A 12054-nucleotide genomic window follows, 5' to 3' on the forward strand; every position below is an offset into this window, starting at 1 on the left:
AATGTAAAATTGCTATCCTTCAGATTAAAAAGTATGTAATAAAAGTATATAGCACATTCATAAGATAAACCTTTGTACCCATGGACTGGAAAGTGGCAGTATAATACTAGTTTTTCAAAAGAATTCTGGAAAACCTGCAGAAAATTACAGACTGTTTATCTTATCATTTGTTCCAGTTATTTTTAAATGATAAAATTCTGCTGAATAAGGGTCAACAGGCTTCTGTAAAGATAAGGCTTTTTTCACTAACCTTGCAGAATATCCACACATTATTTATTTGAGGTCATAAAATAGTTTTGACGAAGTTCAGCACCGAAGATTCCTGAGCAAATTTAGAAGGTATGGAATAAGAGACATACTCCTATGAATTGATAATTTGTTGTAATACAGGAAATGGTCAGTTTTCACAATGAACGACTGGGGCCCTCCAAGATTTGTACTGGTTCTTTCAATTTGTTAGTTGCCTGGAAGTCATGAGGTGATCAATTTTAGTATGTGGACATGCTGATGAAGGCCTCAAGAATCAAGACATCTCAAAGGCAACTTTACTTTCACCAGTTGTAGGAAATGATGTTTAGAAAGGCAAAATTGCCTGTTAACAAGCGGATCCTGGAAAAGCTATAAATCTCTTTGGGATCAGCCAAGAAGTAGGCTTTGTCAGGCATGTACTTTCTGTATTTTTGTTTGTTTGTTTAAGGATCTTTTCCTTCAGGTTCACTAGCTACATTTTCCATAAGGAAGGGTGGGAGCAGATCTCTAACTTAGACTTCTGGATTTATTATTGATCCAGTCATAAAATGAAAAGTTCAAAATTAAATCTTGATTTGCACTATGTGAACTACGGGGGTTTATTTTCCTATGATCAGGTATTTCTTAACTTATGGAAAAGATCCCTATTTTTTGTTTCTGAAATATTTTCAAATATTTTTAAAAAATTGTTCACTGAACCATCAGAAATATATTAAGAACAGTATAATGCTGAATTGATGCATCTTCAGCGTATCCTTATTGCATTATTTTTCATTCTTACACTTGCTTTGGTTAGAGAACGTGTAATGGTACAATTATTGCTGAGTCAACAAATTTGACATATTTGATGGATTAATTTGTATTTTATACACTGTGTGTTTTGCACTTTTTCAAACACAAAGACTAAAGGCATTTCCATACAAACTTCTGTTGTGTGATTTGTAACGTTGGAGCTCTTGACAGCCCAGTGCTTAAAAAGAATGAACTCTTGACAGCCAGCAGTTTTTCCCTTGTACCAACAGCTTGAGTTTTTTTAGAAATTGGCCAATTCACACAGAATATACTGAAACCACACGGGAATTCTAGGAATCAATTTTTCCCCTTTTTCTGTATGAGGCAGGGCTGAAGAGATTCTTGTACTCTAAAAACTGCCATACCTCAGTGTTGACTGGAAAATTACTTTTGTGTTCTCCTATTGGTCATACAGAGAGAACACTGGTGTAGGGTATATTTTCTCAGCATTCCAAGGTCAACAGAGCAGAAGATGGTTGCCCAATTCAGTTCATGATGTTTATGAGGATCATAAGGATCACAAGGTTTCTGGACCAGTCTTAAAGCAGTCCCAGACCTCTTGGTACCCAGACATCCCTAGTTTTGGGGAATTGAGCTGATATATTTTTGTGTCAGCTGCAGTATAATTGAAACTGTTTTGAAGTTTTTGTTTTTGCTTGCTTGTTTAATTTTTAAGATACTATGGCTCTGTTGTCCTATTGGAAGGCTTTCTTGCTTTACTCCTCCTTCCAGTTCCTGAGCTTCAGGTCCTGTAAGCAGAATGTTAGCTTCAGTGCTTTGCAGGTCTGCCTCAATAGCCTTGATGAAACAAGAAAGATGAAATTGACAGAAGTATTGTCAAATTTCCCCTTTGTTTCAGCACTGGAGGAGCAGCTATGTAAAGTTTTGACCTACCCTTATTCTCATGCCCTCTTTTGTTTTCTTTCCCTTTGTGTGGAATGAAAATGAAAGAAGATAAAATTGCAAAATGATTTGTGATGAAAGAATGAATGGATTGAGAAGATTGTGTTTGGATGAAGCTAATGAGAATGGTTGCATGGTTAGAAAAGGAGAAGGAATGATACTGTTGTGAACTAGGTTTAGTTAGATTTCATTTTTTCTTATCTCCTGCCTCCAATTTCTTTGTCTTACTAATCCTTCCTCTTTTTTCTGCCCTTTGCATAGCATTGCTTACTTTAAAAGGGAGTAGAATGATGACTACAGTATGTCTGTCTGTCTGGAATGGTCTATCTTAGCTTGAAATGAAAAAGAAAGCATTTAGAAACTAGGTATAGTATATATAGTTAACAACACAAGTTACATTTTGCTTTGTCTCTTAACTATCAACCAGTGGCTCCATTTATATGTATCAGCAACTAGTCAATTATTAATGCCTGGGTGCAAAGATCCTATGTGAGCTTTTATCTCATGCTTGAGAATGTGGTACTAGGGCTTATTGAGTGACTGCAGTCTGCAAGCAGAAAGGTGGGATGTAAATTGCAGTGATGAATAAAATGGTCATGCTAAGAATTTCTTTCTTTTTAATAAGAATTTTATTAAGTTCCAAGCACAGATAAAAGCTACAGAAAAACAAAAAAACTACAAAGAAAAAAAAAAACTGTAGAAACACAAGAGAAAGTTTTTAAAAATTACAAAAAGAGGTGACTTCCAATTTTTAACAGCAAGAATATACAACAATTTTCCATAATCAATCCCTTACTCTATATTAAACCAAAATCTCATTATTTCTATAGATCATTCCATTGGCACGTTATAAAAATCACTAAATACAATTGCTCCCTCTGTTTGTTTATTTATTTATATGTATGTATACACACATACACACACACACCTCCTAATGAACTCCCTCCCCAAAGATAACATTTATTTATATATTTATTGATTTATATTTCAAATTTCTGTCACCGCCCATCTCCCCCAAAAGGGGAACTCTTTTCCTCCCTACTACTATTCTGAACATTCCTGTCTACTATAATAAAGATCAGACTAAAAAACATATAAATTGGTTGCCATTATACTTGATAGTACAACAATTTTAATAATCTTAATCATATTAAACCCAAAACCAGACATTTATTATTTTTTTATTGTACCTTAATAATCTTAATCCAAATTGTTAAAGACAAATGAAGTCAGCCAAACCCTAAAAGCAATCCAGATAAATATTCTTAAACCCTTATCCCACTTCAAAATAAACCATTTATATATCCCCACAATGCGCACAGAGCTTTTTCCTTAAAAAAATTGAACAGCCCAACTGCCCCCCTCAAAAACTCTGACTTCTCTTCAGGAGACCTCCCATACATAATAATCCCTTCTTTTCTATGGCATTCCATCAGAAAATCAATTTCACTTATGGCTTGCAACTTGATCTCTCCCTCTAATTTCTTCAACTTGACTATCCAATCTTCATCCAGCATTTCAACAGAAGTCAAAGAGACATTTCTGTCACTGTTAAATTCCTCAGTTTCATCCACAACATCCCCAACCAGATGACACATTTTAGACCTTGTGTTTTCCACAATGTCCTGTTTAAAATCTCAGTGGAAGTCAGAGAAAGTCTGTTTAAAATCTTCCATGTCTCACACAGTAGATTATGATGCTCCCCTAGGAGCTAAACCAGCGAAAGTCAAAGATCTGGAAGAATTCTGGAATGTGTTTACACAAGTGAAAGATGCAGACAGTTCCCCAGGGAAAGTAGAAGCAGAAAACTGAAAGTTCAAAACAGCCCATTCAATGTGTAGGAAAATGCTAATTTAGTACAAAAATAATAATAGGGAGACAATTATTTACTCTTAATCCTTCTTAATATTTGGATGGAAAACAAAGTCCAAAACTTAAAAAGAATTTTAAAAAAATGATCCCAAAAATAACTATAAGCACCAAGAGAACCCACTTCTCCTTGCTGTAGAAAGCCTCTCTTAGGGTATGTGTACTTAAAAGAAATATAAATTGGGTGATTTAGAAATGGGGTGGCCAGTCTCAGGGTCCCTTTAAGGCTACAGCGCAGCTTGAAAAATGATGACGTCCCAGCCTCCCGGCTGCTCTTACCAGTCAAGCACGAATGCTGTGTGCGATCTTCTGGCTTCAAGCAGCTGTCCGGAGGACAGATGGGGTGATTCCAGGTGTTTTCCTTTTTCTGGAAAAACACTCCTGGGCTTCAGGAAAAACCTGTCTGAGCCCCAAAAAACTGCTGCGTTGTCAGTTTTGCCCGCTGAGCCCACGGGCACAGCTGTTCAGTCTGCCATATCCCCACCGGAAGTCCATGATAAGAATTTCTAATCTCAAAGTTACTTTGTAAAATTACTGGCTTGGTAATGATTGTATGTGAGTTATCAGTTGCAGGTTATTTTTGCAGGTCATGTGTTTTATTTCTTGTTACCCAACTTAATGTTTTGCTCAGTGAAATCCAGACACTTGAGCAAAGATCAGATGAGCATGGCTATCGAGAGCTGAATCCTCATCAGCAACATGTGTAGCAGGTAGTTTAGGAGAAAAGAATGCTCTGCTTCTATCCTATGGATAGAGTTAGGCTGTCTGAACACAAAAGCCTCATCCAGAGAAGACTAGTAGGATGTGAGGCCATTGGCAGGATAATTGGCAATGCTCTTGAAGACATACCTACCCTGCAGTTCCTTATGTATCCTCTGGTTCTAGCAAGAAAAACAGCAATTCCCAAGTGCTGAGCTGAGATTTGGGTCTATTTGTACCTGTGATAGAGGAAAAGTCCAGTTAATCAAAGGATTGAATTAATAAGAGTATCAAGAATCCAGCTGGATCAGGCTAAAGGCCTATCTTGTCCAGCATGGAGATTCACTTTGTGGCCAAACAGAGAATTTGGGAAGCTCACATGCTGGACATAAGGACACTTTTACAATAAATATGGGTTTGTTTTCCAGTTCCCTAAAATTAGTTTTCACTTTATATAACTTCTGTGCAATTCCAATTCCAAAACCTCCTTGTCTTGCTTCTACTGCATTTAAATAGAATTACTGTGGAACTAAAGTTATAGAAAGGAATTCTTATTTTGATTTGATGAGTCATTTTCAAGACTAGAGGTTATAATGCTGCTAGTCAAATAGCAAGCATTCTCAAAAATCTTGTATATTAGGCTCTAAGACTCTGTCTTGCTATGTTGACATGTCCCTGGAGAATAGTGTTGTGATCTGTTGTTGCTAAGTGTACTGCAAAAGTATAAATTCTTGACCAAAGGCTGCATTCTGGATTTCTTACTCAGGCAGGAAATTGTTCTCCTTGTAATGTTCCTGTTGCTGTGTACATGGAATTATATTTATGCAATGATGATTACATAATTGAGGAACCCTCATTAATCTCTGTTAAAATTCTGGGCTCAAGGCTGGAGCCAGTTTTAACAATTCTATGGCTGGTTCAGGCCATGCATTGGCAACTAGCGTGCTGCTGCTGACTAATGCCAACAAGACTGACCTAGTTTGATAGCTTGCCTACTCCCATGCTTATGGGGTTGCCTAATAATAACTAATATCAGAGCTTCCTCTGGTTTAGCTTGATCACGAGCACAGGGCAAGAGCTGACATCAGGCTTACCTGCAAAGAGTGTTTAATGGGTTTCTTGTATCACCAGCGAGTAAATTTACTTATGAGGGGCTGCCTTTCTGCCTGCCTGCCTGAACAGAGCCAAGGAGAGATCCACCTCAAATGTGGATAGTACAGATGGTACCAGAGGTCCACGGATGGGAGCCTTCCTGTAATTCCCCAAAGTTAAAGGCAGGCATGGGGCATTTACTTGGTAATACTCCAGATGATGATGAAAAAAAAAAACCCCAACCCTTCAAGACATTGTTGGAGGCATCCTATTTTCACACTTGTTCCAAGGTGCAAAGGTTGCCAAGTGTGGCATATACTGTACCTGCAGCATGTAGTAATCTGAAGTAAAGCTACATATTGCACTGAAGATTTGTTCCTAGGTGTTCCTTTTATGTTATTGCTTAAAGTAGTTGATCAAGGCATTGACAGTGTAATCCTTTCTCCTTGCATCAGTTCCCCAATGCAAATTACTTCTCCTTTGCCTGGGACTTGCTATTAACTATGAAGAATAAAATATATAGGCATGGAAACCATGACCATATGTTTCTGACTGCTTGGGATGCTCATAGAAGCTCTTGGGGGGTTAGAAAGTGTTTTGCATTAGAGAACAATCATGGGCAGTGTTGATTTTTTTGTTTTTGTTTTTGCTCCTGTGCCATGGCCATGATCTGAATTCATTGCTATCCCCCAGCTATATCTCAAATAAATAAATAAACAAACAAACAAATCAGAGAACTAGCCATATGTTCCCCATAACTCAAGTCATTGGGTTCTAATCAGAATAAATCTTCCTGGACTCGTCATGCCAGCTGTATAAGCTAATTCAGTGGCATATCCCCAAAACAACCTGTCATGACAAGATTTATGCTAAGGCTGAAATTTTTAAAATAAAATTCAAAGCCATCAGGAGCAACTCTACATTTCAAGGGGAAGAATGATTACAGATTTAAGTGTGCTGCTTACTGTTTAGCTTTCTATTAGAAGTTTATATATTTTCTTAAATAGAAAAAATTTTATTTCTAACCCATGTGCAGATCAATTCTATATATGTTTATTAATATATATGTTTTATTATGTCCTGTGGAGACAAATTTACTCTTGTGTAAAATATTTAGGATTATAGCCTAACACTCTCAACAGTTTCCCTCTGAGTACTTTGCTGGTGTAAATGAGAAAAAAACCATATTGGCTGGGTTCAGACAGTATCTTAAGCCATAATTTTATAAAACCTGATTACTTGAATAAATTATAGTTGGCTGGATTCACAGAATACATGAAGTCATTAATCATGGTTTAAAATAATAATGATATAATTAAAAACCATGCTGATAAAAACATAGCTAACACAATGTCATGACCCTGTCCATGAGGGATTGCCGATTGGCAGGGTCCAGGAGGAGGGCCTTCTCTGCTGTGGCACCTGCCCTCTGGAACAAGCTACCCCTGGGGGTAAGACAGGCCCCCCTCCCTGGCATTTTGAAAGGGGGTAAAAACCTGGCTATGCCACCTGGCCAGGGATGGGATGGGTGACAGCTCTTCATGGGGGTGGTTGGCCCTTTGAGGGTGCCAGGATAAGATCTCATTGCCCATTTTGAGTTTTACATTTTATATGCAATATTTATATTGTATTTATTTTTTTTATATCATTTTTATTCTTTGTAAGCTGCCCAGAGTCGTCGTGTATGAGAAATTTAATAATAAATAAAAATAAAAATGATAAACCACAGTGATAAACTGATAGTGATGGCAAAGTCAAATAAACCACACAATGGTATAGGGCCACTTAAGAACACAACCATTGTTTTATGGACCTTAAACTTGTGTTTAGGTTTTCTGTTTGTTTGTTATTTTTTTCCACCCCTTCCCACATGGCTCCTTCCCCTGTCCCACTCTCAGCTAGGTTCAGAGTTCCCAGGATCTCACTCCAGAAGAAACTTTCCACTTCCATTCTTGATTCTTCATCCTTGGAATGGCCAATCTGAGCTCCTTTTCCAACTTCCTTGTCGAAACCCTACCAGGACCTCAGTGACCAAAACCACTTCTTGGCCACAAGTGAAATCCAGGCCATCTTCATTCTCAAGATTGTCCAATTCCTTGTTGTTTGCTGCCTATCATCTTGCATCTTGCTGTGCATTTCTTTCTGTAACTGCCTGTCCGTGGTTTCTGGTCTAGCATCTGTCTTCTTCAACGACTCTGGCCTAATGTGGCCATTTCCTGGCCCCAGCTCCATCTGTGACTGGTGTCTGTCTTCCCAATGGTATTAACTGTAGATATGGCTGTCCACAGCAGTAGTTTACAAATATGGTTCATTAAAAAAAGAAGGAAAAAAGCCCCACCTGCAACTGGTTCATTGTCTCCTTCCAATATAAAATTGTTTTAATCTTGGTGCCACCTTTGATTTCACCAGCATTCTATCAACAATGTGGTGTAGCCATTAAAATGTAGCCAGGTATTTATAAAGATGATTTGTGTGTTTATTATTTTATACATCCTCTTTTATAGTAATGCTAGGATTTGCTTAATTTTTTAAAAAATATTGACAGTCCTGTGATATATTAGAAGTTGTGAAACTTAATGATTATCTCTTGCAATTGCATAGTTGTTTTATGCTGGAAATATCCCTGGAACTAGAGTGGCTGAGCTGAAGGCAAAGTATACCCTGTTACATGATACTCTAGTAAGGTAAGCTTCTGGTATTTTCTGTATGTATAATGTTTCCAGTAGTTACTTAAAACCTATGTTTCAGCCTTAATGTAGTTTGTTGAGTTAGATATACAGTATTGTATAACTTAGTTACTGTGCTTTCTAAATTGTGGCCTGAGGTTTAGAATGTGAGGTGAACCAGACGACTATAGCTTTATAAAAAATATCCTAAGCTAATCAAATCGTAGCTTACTGCAGAATAGAACAACCTTTATTCCAGTCAATGACCAGTGCAAGCTTACTGCAGTGTACAAAGTCAGTAATCTATATCTGTGTTAAATACATGATGATCAACTTTAAAATGTATTCTCTTTGCCTAATGAAAGAACAACGTTGAGAGATCTGGAATGACTAAAGAAAAGATTAAACAGTTAATCACAGCAAGAAAAGCCTGTGATTCTCAGAAGGGTCTCAGTGAGTGGCATAAGGCAAATCCTACAGAAAAAGGTTCTTTTAAGTAACCTCAACCCACATGGCTTTAGAGGTTATAACCAGCAGTTTGTATTTCATCCAGAAACCAACTGACAGCCAATGTAATGCTTTTAGCATGAGTGTAACGAGAGCTTGAGTTCTTCTAAAGACCAACCTGGTTGCTGAATTCCATACTGATTTAAGTTTCCAGACTATACACAAAGGCAGCCCTACGTAGATTATGTTATAGTAGTCAAGCTGGATGTAATCAGCATGTGCTTTTAAGGTCATGTTCTTCAGGAAGAGATGCCTGTGGTATGTCAGTGACAGCAGATAAGAAGTGTCCCTGAATGTTGCCTCAGTCTGGAAAATCAGAGAATGATATAGATCCAGGAACACACTACATACTGTATCTACTATTTCAGATAGAGTGCAGCCCTTTTGAAAACAAGGAGATCCCTCTAGAATTGTGACCCCTCAGAAAGAGCATCTCTTTCCTTCAATTTTGATTTATTATTCCTCACCCAGTCATTACTGATAGCAATCAATGATTCAAGAGAATCATTGCACCGTTACCTGAAGATGTTACAGAAAATTCAATTTGGATGTAATCTCCTGATGATCTCTCTCAGTGGTTTCATGTAGATACTGAAAAACATAGGAGACAGAACTGAGCCTTGAAGAGCTATGTAATACCTCCCAATATGAGGAACAACTGTTTCCAAGCATCACCATTTCAAAGCTGCATGAGATATTGGAATAGAACTGTGCTTCTATTCTCAAATCTCTCAGGCAATCCAAAGGGATACCATGAATGTGATATAAAAAGTTAGTGGGAAGTTGAGAAGAACCAACAGAGACTATTTCCTTGACACTTCCCAAACAAACCTCAGCTTCAGAGACCATTCTGAAGCCAGTTTGAAATGAGTCAAGGTCATGCTCCCTCCAGGATTGCTGGCAGCTGAGAAGTCACCACAATGATGGAAGGTTAGAAATTAGCTTAGAATTGCCCATATCTGAGGGATTCAGTGCTGACTACTACAGGGACCTGATAATTGTCTCGTTTAAATAAGGACACATTCCTCCCTCTGTCAGAAAGTAATGTATGATACTTTAATGGCTAAGTCATCTCTAATAAGTTCCTGATTAGAAATGGGCAACCAAGTTGGACAAGGATCAGGTGATGGAACATATTGCTCTAAGCAACCTGTGCATAGTCTGGGGTGACACAGATTGAAAATTATCCAACCACACAAGTGGCATTCTAGATGCCTCCATAATTGATTCTGCTTCAGTGGTGATGTCCAGCTGAATGCAAGAGATTTTATCTGCAAACAAAACAAAACAAAACAATCAAGACATGAGGACAAACCACTGAAGTTTTTGAAATGAACTCTGAGAATACAAGGTAAGGGTATCAACCATCTCACTCACCAGCTGATACATCTCAGCAGGCTGTGACCTTGTGGATGTAGTAGTATAAACAAACCCTCCTCCTTTGCTCAGTATCAAAGATGATGGCTAATATCACCTGTACATGTAGTCGTATAAACATATTAAATAATAGTTGTCAGTTACAATACATTCTTCAGTAGAGTGTTGGATAAACATGGGTATCCTCTATCATTGATTTTATTCTAGTTTACAAGAATCGGAAATTCAACTGTTGCAGGATGCCAAACGCTTCACTATCCAACTAGAACAGCAGCAGCAGGAACTTGAAAAAGCTGAACAGTTTCCAGAGAGCGCCACTTCAGAGTTGTCCAAACTGAGACAGCAGTACCTGAGATATTTCAACGAATACAATGCGATTCAAGAGAGAGAGTTTGAAATTCAATATAGGCTGAATAGGTAGATATAATATTTGGCTGATTGTCTATTTTACAAAACTGCATTGTGGGTGGGGGGGTCACTCCAGACTGCCAGCAATTCAGGGAGTTTGAGTAGAAGGCAGAAGGAAACAAATAATGGCTATACTGACACAGCCAAGGAAAAGATAAGAACCTGTAACTCTGAGTGCATCTCCTAAAGCCTTTCAACTTTTACCCATCTGGTATGAAGTAAGAGATTGTAGAATTCATACCTGAACAGGAAGTACTGAAGAGGATGCTGTCAAATGAAGTGAGATTGCTTCACATCAAACCCAGGTGCAACATAATCAGCAGTTTTATTATCAGTTAATAAGTAACTGAAAATAGGCCATGACACACATGAAAGCACAACAATGAACTTCCAAAGAAGAACACACGAGCTGAGCGTGAGAACATCCCTGGCATTACCCTCCAAAGCAACCCTCTGAGCCCTTCCGAAAGTTTCAGCCAAATTGTAATTCTGAATATGGTAGAGGGAGGTGATGATTAAATACATGGAAATAATTGTATTAAATGTACTTACTTTAATTGTAATTTAGTCTGCAGGTCATGAACTCAAATTGAATTTTAGATTTGGCCCCACGCATTTGTTTATTCTGATCCCACCTACATTTTGAACGGTGGTCTTTTGGCATGTTGCTTAAGTGCAATGCCAGTGTTGGCTTGAAAAAAGTCCACCATGAGACCTGGTCAGTATCTGTTTTTTGTTAGAGGCACATTTTGATGAGGAAAGCATTGACTCCTGTCAGCTCCTGCTGACTTTCCACTAGGTCCCATGGCTTTTGATCACAGCCGAACTGCTTATGGAGGGCCAGGGCTACCTTTGAGTGATGTGCAGGGCCGTGCTCTGCAAAGTGTGGGGATGCGGGGCAAAAACTTAATTTATTTAGGATTACATGGAATAAAGTAACTTTTTAAAATTACATAATATGTAATGAAAAACTACAAGTTGGCAGTCCAAGCCTTCAGGAGACATGTATTTGCAATCCTGAGATTATACACTTTGGTCATAGATATTTTAGCTGTAGAATGGCCAACTGGGCAACGGCATCAAATTTGGCTTAGGGCGGCTAACTGGGGCAAGTGCTGGGTAGTTCTTTGATGGGAGACCATAGGGTGTACTGGATTGTAGACTAGATTGGGAAGAAGAAATGTAATTCCAGGTGAAATTCCAAAATTTTCTTTTGGTAGAAACTCCAAAAGAAAAGGAGTTTCTACCAAAATCACCCAAATCCTATGACATTCCACAGGCTCTTATGTGAGATTACAATAACTTTCTGAGTTTTTGAGAGCTCATGAGATTTCAGAAAATAATATTCTTATATTGGCAGAGCCTTTGGGGACTGGCGGGAGCTCTCAAGCATTGCCACTCCTTGCTATACAATTCGGGAACACCTATTGTTATTTCTTAGATTTGCTTTCTGCCTTTTCTCCAGGAATTCAAGGTAGCGTACATAGCAGCT

This window comes from Candoia aspera, chromosome 7 (genome assembly GCF_035149785.1).
Source record: "Candoia aspera isolate rCanAsp1 chromosome 7, rCanAsp1.hap2, whole genome shotgun sequence".
In the NCBI taxonomy this organism is placed as follows: domain Eukaryota; kingdom Metazoa; phylum Chordata; class Lepidosauria; order Squamata; family Boidae; genus Candoia; species Candoia aspera.